Below are 14,542 nucleotides of genomic sequence, written 5' to 3' on the forward strand. Positions count from 1 at the left end.
AAACTGGGAACCACAACATTTGGGTTTAGTGTGACAAACTCAATCAAGGCTGGTTCACGTAAGTTCAAACCAAACCATTTATCAGCTGCCTTCTAGGCTTCCCATGCCAAGTGCACTGGGAGGGAGACTGGGGGCAACCAGAGAATAGGGAGAAGGTTTACCTGGAATTTTTAAACCTTAGAAAATACATAGAGAAATTATTGCAAAGTGATGTACTGATCCCAACTTATGGAAGGGTGGTGTTGCATTTGACCTAGGTATCATGAGTATATAGCACTTTTGCCTTGATGATTACTGACACACCCTTTAAATGCAATATTTGCATGTGAGGCAGTATGACTTTAGGAACTAAGCAGTCTGGTAGCCAGGAACTCCTAAGGATACATCCTCCCTCTGCTGGCCTTGGGCATGTGACTCATCTCTCTGTGTCAATTTGCCCATCTGTAAAATGGGTACAATAACCCATATTTACCTACTTCAAACAGACGTAATTATTACTTGTAAAGCAGATACTGTAATGCACACTACACAATTGAAGTATTACTATTATATTATTGTGATTTTCATAAAGTGATGCTGAAAAATAAGTCATAATAATACTCCTAAATTAACACTTTCCTTACATTAATTCCAACGATTTATAAAGTATGATGTTGGAAACTTTCAGTATAAATTCAGCAATGTATGAATCCTTACTCTATGGCAATGATCAAGAGCTTTTAAAGATAATTAAGTTGCATAAATGCTAAGAGTTTTATTTTAACCCCTCTAATTTAGCATATCAGGCTCAAGGTTGGATAGTACCAGTATATACACTCCCCACCTATTGTGAAGAATTAAAACCACAACAATTTAAAGACAGTGTCATCCTAGATTATCAGCACTGATTGAATTTAATTCATTTTGTGGTTTTAGCTCACCCCAGAGGGCTGGGTGAAATTTCAAAATGCTATAAAATACTATGAAAAAGTTGGAAAACAATTTTGAAATTTCACTTTCACAGGTTCATAACTGACCCATTTCTCATTTTGCAAAATTCTGTGACTTTTAAAAATAAAATGTTTGAGCTAAACAGTTACCGAATAGCAAGAACATTTTCTAGAATAATTTCAAATCAAATTTAAGCCAAAATACTGATAAAAAGATAATGACAAATTTCACTAGGGAAAAAAAAAACCCAAAAACACTTATTTCAAAACAATATATTTTTTCCATTATTTTTAATGGAAAAAAAATATTATTTTTTTCCATTATTTAGTGTTTCCATTATTTGTTTTGTTTCCTAAGGCTACGTCTATTCGTCCAGCTAAGGATGCGTCTCCCCCGCACGTGTGCACCTCCTCGTATTAGCTCTCATTGAGCTAGTGCAAGTCTAAATAGCAGCATATCGGCAGTAGCTCAGGTAGTGGCAGAAGAGACATGGCTGAGCCAGGCTGGTTTGTACTCAGCACAGCTCAGCCATCCCTTTACTGCCTCCACCAGAGCTACCACAGCTACACAGCTATTCATACTGGGCACTAGGTTGATGAGAGCTAGCATGAGTATGCATACAGGAGCAGGGCAATCACATCCCTTGCTTATAGTGTAGACAGAGTCTAAAAGAGGCCTTCCTCTCCCCCCGTTCCCCAACAAACAACTTTTTGTTCAAAATTTTTTGAAGAATTACCATACCACGGTTTGCAAGTTTTTACTATTAGCTTTTGAGGTGACAATGGGTTGTAGACTGGGATTATTAAAACCCTTTTTTCTATGGTTGACAGGAAAAATATGTTGAGTCTGCACAACAGACAAAAGAGCTGTGTACTGTGTAAATAAGTAACTGCAGCATTTTCAGCATACGTGCTGTTTATGTGACCCCACCTTCCCTCTGAAGCATCACAAACAGCTTATCTAAGCTTAGTATGGAGGCCTTTTTAGTTTTATAGACCACTGATCCAATAGTTTTTTGTGGCACCAAGCACACAATACAGTAGTGGACTAAGTCGTCATGTTCCGAATCAATCCGGAGGGAAACTTAATTGCATGCTGCCAATACAGATGAAATAATTTAGCTCTTTTAAATTTGTATCAGGCAGATAATAGCCTCAAAATTGTCAGGTTAAAAAGTTTATTTTAGTTACAGATAAAGCTTTAGCATTTTTCTGTCAAATGCCATATAAATAAATAAATAAATAAATAAATATTATTCAGGAAATACATCTTGAAGTTTCAATTTTTCTGTGGCTGTGGAAGTCTCCTATGGATGCTGCCATTTTCCTGCCAAGTGGCAGGAGGTTTACAAAATTAGAACAGGAAAAACTCATTCAGCATGGAAACCAATGGGAAAAGCTATGGATTGTGAAGACTAATTAAAAACATGTATTTCTAATGTATTCTATTGTTAGATGGCATTCAGGAATTTCAACTGAAAACAGACAGCATGCACCTCTGTAGATAATCGTCAGAGAGAAAAGCGAACACGTTTCCTCCCTTAGGAAGGGGGAGTGTAATTCCGGTCTCTCTTTTTTCAGCCTGGCACTCTGAGATCACTGCTGGAATCTAGGCTGGTGATGAGCTCAGACTGCAGGCTGGTGGGTAGAGAAGTCAAACAACAGAGCTGAAGAAGTAGGGAAAGGGCAATAGCAGTGATTAGAGACACACCATTTCTCAGGGTCAGAGGAGACAGCAAAGTTGTGTAACTTCATCCAAAATTCCTATAAATTGTCTCACTCTTTAAAAAAGTCAATAAAAACAAAACACCATCACCTGAAAACCTGTCTACCCTACCTCCAGTTCAAGCTCTTAAATGAAATGAGCACTCAAAGTATAGCACTGAGTGTGCCATCAGCTCTAACAGCAAAAATGTCCAACTTCTTTTCTGTAAGCAAGAAAATGGCAGCCTGCACAGAATAGGTGATTTTTATTTCTCTCTCCCTTCCGTCCCCCCGCCCAAACACATACATTTTGTTCAAGAAACAGCTTGTATGTATTTTGATAAAAGTGTCATTCATTCTGAAATTTTAGCATATAAAACATTAGTTTTTCTTTGAAAAAAACCACACAGTAAGGGTTGACCAGATTGAACATAAGAACAACCACACAAGGTCAGACCAATGGCCCATCTAGCCCAGTACTGTCTTCCAACAGTGGCCAAGGCTAGGTACTTCAGAGGGAATGAACTAAACAGGCAATCTTTGAGTGATCCATCCCCTGTCGCGCATTCCCGCTTCTGGCAAACAGAGGCGAGGGACACCATCCCTGCCCATCCTGGCTAATAGCTCTTGCGGGACCTATCCTCCACGAATTTATCTAGATCTTTTTTGAACCCTGTTGTAGTCTTGGCCTTCACAACATCTTCTAGCAAAGAGTTCCTCTGGAGAGTTCCCAATTCCCATATTTTAAAGGCCCGTGGACAAATCCCCTGGTGGTGTAAGTGTACACAGCTCTATTGGCACCAGATGCAAAACAGAAGCCCTGACCCACTGTGGTCTTTTACTACCCCAGCTGTTGTGAGCCCTGGCCTGTCAGGGCAGAGGCCTCCAATACCCGCCCTCTGAGGTTTGGCAGGTAGGGAAAAAAACTGACTTTCATATGAGTTGATGTGGATGAGTGTTTGGAAACCGGGTTTAATGGCACATAGCAGAGCTGTCTGTTTCAGGACACTATGTTGGGCATCATCACAAGAGGGATAAGCATTATCTGTGGAGTTACTAAGCTTAATATGCAATGGTTAAGAATGCTGTAAAGTTCCACATCGTTAAACATGGAGATTGAGAAGTCCGCCTGATTAGCCTACAGACCTTGCCAGGGATGATCTGCAATTGCAGACCTCAAACTCCACAGGCAATCTGCATGCAACCTGAACATTTAGTTGCTTTTCTGAATAGGTACTATTCCCAGAGCATACAAGCTCCAGATAGTGTTACCATGAAGCTCTGTTCTTTAAGCCAAAACTACTTGGCTTAAGAAGCTTATAAACTGCACCAGTTATGTCCATGGTGAGTGTAATATCCTTGAATCAACTCTATTCATGTTACAAAACTAGAAGCTATACCGTGTGTTTTTGTGACATTTCTAAGTTGCTTGAACTAGACAACTTAACTAAAAGACCTTACAAATTAGTGCACAGGATAAACCTACAGAATTTGTAATCCCATTGGAGCAACTCTATAAAAGCTATTGGGGTTTTTATAAACTCTGCAAAGTATTCATGGGGCGCTCAGAGATTTGAGTTTTTTTACGGAATACATTCAAAATTAATTCCCCCATACATGTCCTAGACCTCGAAGGACAAATGACCAAAATAAATTCAGCAGCTGCTGGCCAAGTCGTTTTTGAGCATCCAACTTTCAAAAAGAGAAAAAATAACGAGGCCAGATTCTGCGCTCAGGTGCACCAATGCAAATCAGAATAATTCCTTTAGCTTCAAAACCCTTTGTCTAATTAATATCAAACTTTCCTTCAAAGTCTTACTCTGAGAGGATAAATGATTTTTTGAGACTGTTAAAGGAAGATCAATAGCAGACTTGTGGAATCTCACTCGTGGTCTTACCCTATCTGTCTCACATAACTGACTTTGCAAACATACCTACCATTCTTACAACTTCTGTAAGACCTCTCACAGGGCTTATAATGTTCTCCAAACCAGAGCTCTCAGGGGTTCAAAATGTTCTTAACAAGCAAGTCCAAAATCAACCACCTGCACTCCTTTTAAAAAAAACAACCACCACCAACCAAGTACTCCTGGGCACCAGATTTCATTGAAGTGTAAAACCAATTTGCGATTTCTGGGCCAATCAGTTTTTCAGATATGTCTTCCAAAAGAACATATCTGGATACTTTTCAAAACTGCAAAATCCACCGAATATTTTTAAGCCCTTCAAATCAAAAACACATTGTCTATTTACAGGAGTCAAACCGAAACAAAGAACAGCAGCAGCACCACAAAATCCCCTAGCATAAGAATAAGCACAAGACATTTTATACCAAAAGAACTTTTCAAGTGAGAGAGGGATCAGATAGGTACCCAAAAAAAAAAAAAGTCTTACCACCTAACCCATTGATTTATTTATAGGATTTGTACTATAGTGTTTTCCATTTTCAAAGACTGTTACCAATATTATCGAAAGCATTACCTACACGTGAAAATTCCCCTGTCGGAGCTGTTCTATTATCAGAAGCTACTGTACCTGTGCACATAATTCCCACCCCCCCATAAGTGGGATTAACTAATCCTCAACATCCCGCGAATTAGGTACAACAGATAAAGTTTCATACTATTGAAGCAGAAAGAGTAAAAACAGAGAATCCTCTACCCTTTTTAAAAAGGGCATGTAGGAGGGCTGAGGAGGAGGAAGGCAGCCAATTTCTCTTTTGAAAAAAAAAAAAAAAAACTGATAAAAACAACTCACCAAATTTCAGCCAGAACAGATTCTGGAGACCAAATTATAAACTGATTATATTAATGATTTGTAATGGAAATGACGCCAGAGCCTTAGTTACAAATGTTCAAATGTTTGTGCTCCCAAAATAAAAAAGTAAACAGTGAGCTCAAAGTCAAAAGACTATTTTGAGCAATTACACAGAATTTGTACAAAGCACGCTGAAAAAAAAAAAATACATGGGCATGAGAGGTGAGACACTCCCAACTTACAATTCACAGGTTTACAGGGAGGAACCCTTCCCAATTTAACATCCTGGATGTGGTGACTGAAGCTCCGGCCATTAAAGGTAGAGAAATATGCCTTCACGTGTGGGAATCACAAATGTGGACAGGCAACCAGTGCCAAAGAAGTCTTTTTTTAAAATGCCTTGGCTTTAATAGCTTGCAAATGAAGAGGGTGGTATTGTAATGACCACTGACGTCACGGATGTTGTAATGTCGCCACTGTAACATAACACTGCTACAATAAGCTAAAATAAATATGCCGGGAAGACATGCCTTGCTGTAAGGCAACAGGCCACTCCGTCATTAAGAGGCGACCAAAGTGTGCCATACCTGACAAAATCTGGTTTCTGCAGTCATTTCCCGATCCAACTCAGGACCTTACTGCACAAAAATGCGTACTGCACTGCATTCTTGGAGACAGGCTCCAATTTTTATAATAGGGGTGCTGAAAGCCACTGAACAAAACTGTAAACTCTCTATATGATGGAAACCACTTCAAGCCAGGGGGTGCTGCTGCACCCCTAACACTGCTAGTTCCAGCACCTTTGTGTAAGTGGTGTACCCAGTACCCATGTCCACCACAGAGCAACAACTGGCATGAGGGGTTAAAGAGAGTCCAACAGCCTCCGATGAAGGAGTAAGAATGTGCTCCAACTTTTCGTCCATGGCCCTTTTTTTTTTCCCCCCCAACTCTGTTTCCCAAGCCAGGTGGGCTCGCTAGGGGGCAGCTCTACACTTAAAAACACTGCATCGGAGCAGCTGCACCACTACAGCACTTAAGTAAAGAACACTCCTACGTTGATGGGAGAGTTTCTCCTGTCTGCATAGTTCATCCACCTCCCTCAGAGGCAGTCGCTACGTCAGCAAGAGAAGCTCTCCCGTCAGCACAGCGTTGTCTACTGTGGGGGAGAGGGGGAAAGAGACTAGGTCGGTATAACTACTTTGCTGAGGGTGTGGGTTTTTCACATCCCTGAGCAACGTAGTTATAAAGATATAGAGCTAGGGTAGTGGTTCCCAAACTTGTTCCGCTGCTTGTACAGGGAAAGCCCCTGGCGGGCCGGGCCGGTTTGTTTACCTGCCGCGTCCACAGGTTCGGCCGCTCGCGGCTCCCAGTGGCCGCGGTTCGCCGCTCCAGGCCCATGGGAGCTGTTGGAAGCGGCAGCCAGTACATCCCTCGGCCCGCGCTGCTTCCAGCAGCTCCCAAGGCCAATCATCTTTCTGGATTTTTGATACATGCAACCACCTCGGATCACTGCAAATAATTTGAACCAACGATGAGCCCATCAAAGAGTATGCATTTCAGTCTTAACCTAGATACTGAAAAGTAACAGTGTGGCTAAAGATCAGAATAATAGTTTCTCCATCTAGAGACACATGCTAACCACCAAGCCACGACGCTTCATTGTGTGGTTAATATTATAGATTTGAAATGGGATGATGGTAAATTGTAAGCATGGAGTAATACAAGCCACCACCTGGTAGATACTTGATAAGGGCTTAAATAAAATACATTAGAGAAGTGGAAGAAAGACTGTAGAATTAAATAAAGAACTCACTAAATCTTGCTCACCTTGTTCACTTGAGTAGCCCTGTTGAAGCCAAGAATGATTTTGCCCAAGAACAAAACATAGGAGGATCAGAACCTGTTACTTATTATCCTAAAAATGGAGAGACATGTTTTCCTACTAGACCACTTGCAACATTATTATATATAGCAGTAGTTTTCAACCTGTGGTCCACGGACCACCAGGGGTCCACAGACTATGTCTAAGATTTCCAAAGGGGTCCGCTCCTCCATTTGAAAATTTTTAAGGGCCCACAAATGAGAAAAAGGTTGAAAACCGCTGATATATAGAGTAGTGGGAAGTGGGGTGGGCAAGGCCAAAAGTATGCAAACAAAACATGTTCTCACAGTTCTCCTGAGATCATTAATGCCAGCAGATAATAGTTTAGAGAGAACAACTCTGACAAATCTTTGAAGTCTTCAGTACAGCATTCCAACAGCTCATGCTAATGAGATTTGTTCAAAAACTTTTCCAAAATGCCTTCATTTATTTTATTAATCTTCCTGATCAAATGGCTTCAGAAAAATCACAGTTCTACCCATTTCTAGACTAAACTCCTTATGAAACTAGGTATAGATTTAAATTAGTATTTTGTTGTCAGAGGAGTGCACTGAGTCTGAGTTTGTCCGTCCCACAACATGCAGATGTAACATAGCTTCTGTAACTATAAATTATAGAGATTCAGATAAACACTCTGAATTCCGCAGCATCTTTCATCTGAGGATCTCAAGTGCTTTACAATTACTAAATCTCACAATACGTCTAATGACATCAAGCAGGAGGTTGGTACACCCCATTTTAGGGATGGGCACACAAACCAGTCAAATTACTTCACCAAAGTCGCACAGTGAGCTAGCAGCAAATTTGAGACTAAAATCCAGGAGTACTAAATGCAAGTTTCCTGTGCTAACCACTAAAACGCACTGTTTTCCGACTTTTCACATTAAGCAGTATAGTGTATATAGGCACCAATCCCAAAAGTGGCCATCCTAGCACTGTGTATGTAAAAGAGAATCACTGGGAGGCTTTGTCATGTAATGATCAGAGCAAAATCACTGGGAATCAGGACTCCTGGTTTCTATTTTCAGCTCTGCCACTGGATTTTCAGCCTGACAGTAGTCATTTGACTTCTCTGCTTACTCATCGGTATACTCCTCAGTTTACTCATTTATAAATTGGTATGTACTAATACACTTATTCACTCACTCACTCTCTCTCACACATACGTGCACCCAGCGGTATTGTATCATTGCTGTTTCATAGTGAGATCCTTGAGTGAAAGAAGCTAAGCACTAAAGGGAAGAATTACTCTTATAAATTCTAATATTTTTACTATCATAGCCATCACTGGCCCCTATTGTTCTGTGCATAGGTCTCTCCCTGGCTGTGCAGCAGGTGGGAGCAGCCACTTCCATAACAGCCTATCCCCTTCCTACATTCCCACTGGGGGACTGGGGAGCCACACACAGGAAAGGGGAGAGCCAGGTCCATGAGTGTACTCGGCACATCATGTCCCCAAACCTTCTCAAAGTTAGCATATTTTGAGGCTGTCTTAAGTTTTGCATAGAGCCCTGATTATGGGAGCTCTGCAGACAGCTGCCAGCAGGGGAAACCAGAAGAGGGATGTATGGAAGTGTCACTGTGCCATGCCTTTGTTACATATTCGGTCAGGGAGTGGCTCTTCCCTGACCAAACAAGCTGGTGGGAACTCTAAGAGAGAAATCTCTGGTGTCCTACATGGGTTATTTTCCATAAAGAAAAATGGTGTGGCCTATTTTATCATCCAGTGGAGAGAAAAACCTTTTGGCTCATCTTTATGTCACACTTAAGGGGACAGAAAAAAGGTAGAGCAGCATTTACTTGTTCTGCCCTGTAGAGAAAAAATATAAGAGCATGAACTGAGCTCAGACCCAAAGATTAATTTGTTGATTGTCTCACTGGATCCTGAATTATGAGCAGCTACAGTTTTGTTATCAATATTTAATCACCATTTAACTCTGCCATGCATTAAGAGTTGAAATTTTAAACTAAGTGTAACTTTGCAAAATCCTTTTGTGTTGATTTTTTCTCGTTAGGGGTTTTCTAAAGGATACTATCTCTTCTATCTTGAAAGTCTGCATGTACCTTTTGTTATCAATAATGTACAACTTTAGTAACATGTTTTTGTACTTTCCAATTTTGCAGCATGCAAGCTATCCCTGACTTACAATGCCCACTGAATTTGTTTGATTACCAAAAATGCCTTTATGTAACATTTAAACAAATGACTACTGCAGGAAAACTAACATTATTGAGCATATTTCTCTATAAATACATTTCCCTCCTCCCCTTATGGAAAAAAAATCAATATTTTAATTCTGATTCTCACTTTGAAGAAAACTGACTCTGGTTTGTAAAGCAATTTAATTAGACATTATGATTAACAATGTTAAATAAAGGAGAATACAAACATCTGAATGCTGAAGGTTTAACCATCAAAACCCCTTACTATGTTTATTCAGTTATTTTTGTCACTGTGCATTCTTCAGAGCTCACACAAAAAATACTTGGAGCTAAAAAATCTACTGCATCACCCTTGTCCTCTAATCCGACTTTGTATGCCTGAGACCAGATTTCCATGCAGTTCTGGGAAGCAAAGGACCATACAACTCTTGCTGAAGAAGGGAAGAGCATTGCATTGTGAATGCACTGAGCCACTTTATCTATTAACACAGAAGATGGGATTCACCTGAAATTCAGTAATCAAGCAGTTGAGCTCAATTTCAAATCAACCAAACCCTTAACCCTTCTTATTTCAGTGGCACCACTCTAATTAGGACTCCATTACCATTTCCATTATGAACTCCTTTTACCATGGTTTATTATCTTTGCAGCGTCAATTCCCACCACGCTGAAACTCGATCTGCAACTTCTCAGCCCAGGGTGTCAATTGTTTTGTATTTATTTTATATTTTGTAAAAAGAGAGACCAGTTTTGCCGTCACTGAAATCACCATGTACAGTCATGCCATTGGCGTCAATGGGAGCAGGACAGGATCCATAATTGGCCATGGAAACAAGTCTTGGCATTTCAGAACAACTCTGCATTCTATTAAATTGCGTGTTCTGCCGTGCATTTTGGAAACATCACCTTCTCATGATCGGTCCACCACTGCAGCGAGCTGGTCCCTGGATTGGGAATAGGTTGACACCAGCCATTGCTGCAGGGGCCGCATGCGGAGCCTTGCATGGAGGACCACATATGTGCAAGCTGCCATGTGGCCTAGCTGGCGCAGGCACACCCTGGTCATTGTCAGGGGAAACACGGACACTTTCGCAATAAGGTCTATCAGGGCCTGAAACCTGACTGACGGTAGGAACGCTCTCGCCCGGGTCGAGTCGAGCACGGCCCCAATGAATTCTATCCTTTGAACTGGAACTAACATGGACTTTTTGTGGTTGACCAGTAGTCCCAAGGAGCAGCACATGGCTTGTAGTACAGGAATGTTGTGTTGGACCTGAGCCTTGTAGTTGCCTTTGACCAGCCAATTGTCAAGGTATCGGTAAATCTGGATACCCTGATGCTTGAGGTAGGCCGTAACTACCTCCATGCACTTGGTAAATACCCTTGGTGCTGTAGCCAGGCCAAACTGAAAGACTGCAAACTGGTAGTGGGCCAAACTAACCGTAAAACGGAGAAAGCGTCTGTGTCCTGGGAAGATCTCTATGTGAAAGTATGCGTCTTTCAGGTAGAGGACAGAATACCATCTCCCGGATCCAGGGAGGGGATAATGGAGGCCAGAGAGACCACGAGAAACTTTAGCTTCCTTAGGTAGCTATTGAGGTCTAAAAGGTCCAGGATGGGACGCAGCCCATCCTTGGCTTTTGGGATCAGAAAATACCAAGAACAGAAACCTTTGTTCCGGTAAGGAGGCGGGACCTCCTCCACCCTCTCCAGCTGTAAGAGCCCCTGAACCTCCTGTTCGAGAAGAGAAGGGTCCCTGAAGCTGATGAAGGCTCGCCTCTGTGTCCAGGCTTCCAAGCAAGGAACAGGGTGGGTTGCATCATTCGACATGAGCTGAAGCCCAACTTCCTGACATGGGAGATGAGCTACCCAGCGCGGGTCTTAGCTCGCCCCCAGCCCTGTCCTTCCCCTTGCAGGGAGTAGGAGACCATCCTCCATCGACTTTCGACTTCTTGGCCAGGGCCATGGATGGGGATCAGTGCCGGCCTGTCGGCGCGTGGCACTACACACTGATGCAGTGGTGCTGGGTGCCGAGTCGGACCTTTGCTCTGGGACCATAGCGAGCGCTGACTCCATCAGGAGCGCTCGGAGTCTGAACTCAAGCTCTTAGTCCTAGGTTTAAAGGACTTGCAAATTTGACACTTATCACTTATGCGCCCTTCACCAAGGCACCTGAGACAGCTACTATGTGGATCGCTCACTGGCATGGGCCATTTACAGTGATCGGAGGCTTAAAGCCTGGGGACCAGGGCATGCCCCGTCCCCTGGCTAAGTCGCCGATGGGACTAACAACACTCTAAACTACTGCTAAGGGCTAACTAACTCAACTACTAACTATGTACATTAACTTTACAAGAACTTTAGTTCGTACAAACGAAGCCTAAGCAATGCTAGTAAGAGCAGCGAACGGTCCGTGCACCGTCACTGGCAGCAAGAAGGAACTGAGGGTGGGGGGAGCCGGCCCATGTGGGGGCCACTCCAGAGGACACCAGAGCCACTCCCCTACGGATACTGCTGAGGGAAAAACTTCCGGCACTGGTGCATTTGGCGAGCACACACACCTAATGTGGAACAGACAAGAGCAAGCACTCGAAGTGGTAGATTCTCCAAGATGTCTTCAAATCAAGTCTAGATGCTTTTCTGGAAGATGTGTAACAAGCTGTGCTTTAGTCAAAACACAAGTTACTGGGCTTAATACCTGGGGGAACTGGATTAAATGTAATGATCTGTGATATACAGGAGGTCAGACTAGATCATCTAATGGTCCCTTCTGGCCTTATACATTACGATTCTGACTCATCGAAGCTACTTAGTATTACATGATGCATGCAAGAGGACAAGCCCAAGCATGTGTTGTATCATGGCTACCGTAATACAAAGTATCCTTGCTTTTGCAGAGATGTAGGTCAGAAACTTCAGGTTAGTTTAAAACATTGTTTTGTACTGTAAATAGTATTCCTAAACTCACGTATATCATGTAATAGGATGTCCACATATTGCAGCATAAGCTCTTCTTTACAAGCATACGGTAAAGCATGAGGGGGTCTGATGTATCCCAGTGTGCAAAGTTTTTCGTTATGCATCAGGCCAATTTAAATCAAACCAAAAGGAGAAACAAAACAGCTATATGCCTTGGACTGTGATCTTATCAGGGCAGGGTCTGTCCCTTCTCGAATGTCTGAAAAATACCTAAGACATCCGAGGCACCCCTTAAGCAAACAATAATAATATCCACATTCCAAGGAAAGGCATACCGTGTTGCTGACATAAACCACGGGAACAGCCATAGATTGCAATATTCACTTGAACTCCATGAATTTCATCCTGTCTGAATAGATTTTTTTTTTTTTTTTTTTGCAACAAAGAGCTAAAGAACCCATTATCCATAAATCTATTTTAAGTTGAAACAGAAGAGAATGCATTGATTTTTTTCCTAAACATGTTTTTTTAAAAAATAAATAAATAAAAATAGCTCTAATTCTTTGATATATTTAATCATTCTGTAAAATTCTAAATTTAAAATGAAATTATCATTTTATATTCAAAGAAGATCAAGAGAACAGCACTGACATCACAGTGAACGGCAGCCACTGCTTAACGGTTACATCAGTGTCGCTTGTTGCTATGGTGCTTAACCGACTATTAATTTCTGAAAGAAGGTGATTATAAAGCAGCCATATGAACCTCAGTCAGATGACACCACTTCAATACCAAACACTGACATGCGTTACTCCTGTCTTCTGCAAGTAATTTTATGAATCACTACTTTTGTGATGTTAATATTCCTTTCTAACTTTAAACTTACAAAACTCAACAAAAAGAAAGGCAAGGAGTTAAGGTAGAAGTGAAGGATTTTCATATTTTTTTAAAAAAAGAACGCTTTCAGGGAGCTGATTTGTTTTGTTTTCTTTTAGATATGCCCCAAAAGACCAAAAAGCATGCATTTTAACTGTTACAAGGATAAGTAGTAGTAACTAGATTAAGAGCCAAATTCTGCTCTTACGCTGCTGTGTTAGCCCAAATCAAAGCAGCCATAATGCCAATTTGACCATCCCTTGGGATTCATCTTATATAATGGAGTCTTCAGCTGGCTAGGAGACAGTAGCATCTCCCGCACTGAGTGGTGTCAGAGGAGTGGGGCATCTTTGAGAGAGAGGGTATGACATGATCCCCAGCTGCAGGGAGAGCCAGTTGGATAATAGACAGCCAACATAAATTAGAGAAGACTGCTCTCATTTAGACTGAGGACAAGATTGGTGGCCAAATGGCCCCAGAAGCAGCTGGGTATGAGCCAAAAGGGCCACCTTTGTGCTTCTTTCCCTAAGTTTCAACAGAGGGTCTAACTCATTGGTTTAGTTGGGAGATGAACATGGTTTAAGTTAGGGCAGAATATGGTTAGAAAAGTTTGTTAGAGCCCAATCCTACAGTCCTTACTCACGCAAGCATTCCCATTTAAATCCAGGGGCTACTTCCGCAAGTAAGGAATATGCATGGGTTTTGCAGGATTGGGCCCATATATAGGCAGGTCAGTCTATACAAACTAAGTGCAAAATGGTATTTGTATTTACCTACTTTAGTTGCTTCTGCAAAGCAATCTTCAGTTCCAGCCACCCAAAAAGGTCACTCTTCTTACCCTGGAGACAAAGAGGATACCACAATGTCATTGGCAGATCAGTGCTAGCGACAACATCTGAAGCATTTTCATTGTTACCACATTAGCAAGTACAAACATAAATAAAACAACAAATGAATTCAATTGTGTTTAATGGTGAATGACTTTCAGAGAGAGTTAATAAAAACAATAAAGTCACAGGACTGCTGCTTATCAGTACCAGCCAGCGTGAGGCTCTTCGGTTCAACAAGAACAATGTGGTGTTTGGGGGGAGGGAAGGGGGGAGAGGAAAAAAATCCCTGAAGATGAGACACCTTTGTTCTCTACCATAAACTTTCTTAATCTTGATGTCTATCAATTTAGTTTCACTTTGAATAATATATGACTCACGTCCTTTGTTTCAGAACCCAGACTTGCTTGAATAGGTCTCTGCTTAGTTAATTTGTGTGTGTGTGTGTGTGTGTGTGTTTGTAACCCCTGTAATTCTATTTATGT

The 14,542-nt window shown here is 41.6% G+C and overlaps 1 protein-coding gene across 9 annotated transcripts in view; it reads right to left on the reverse strand.

Annotated features, from left to right (window-relative positions):
• FOXP1 (forkhead box P1) overlaps positions 1–14,542 on the reverse strand; it is a 494,830-nt gene that overhangs the window by 271,491 nt on the left and 208,797 nt on the right. For 7 of the 9 annotated variants that reach the window (XM_074957494.1, XM_074957490.1, XM_074957489.1 and 4 more), the window contains one exon: positions 14,004–14,069. The gene's annotated coding sequence lies outside the window, so the exon portion shown is untranslated. The remainder of the gene's footprint in view (positions 1–14,003; positions 14,070–14,542) is intronic. The other 2 variants (XM_074957481.1, XM_074957482.1) reach the window with 1 other exon arrangement.

Source organism: Natator depressus, chromosome 7 (assembly GCF_965152275.1).
Source record: "Natator depressus isolate rNatDep1 chromosome 7, rNatDep2.hap1, whole genome shotgun sequence".
In the NCBI taxonomy this organism is placed as follows: Eukaryota; Metazoa; Chordata; order Testudines; family Cheloniidae; genus Natator; species Natator depressus.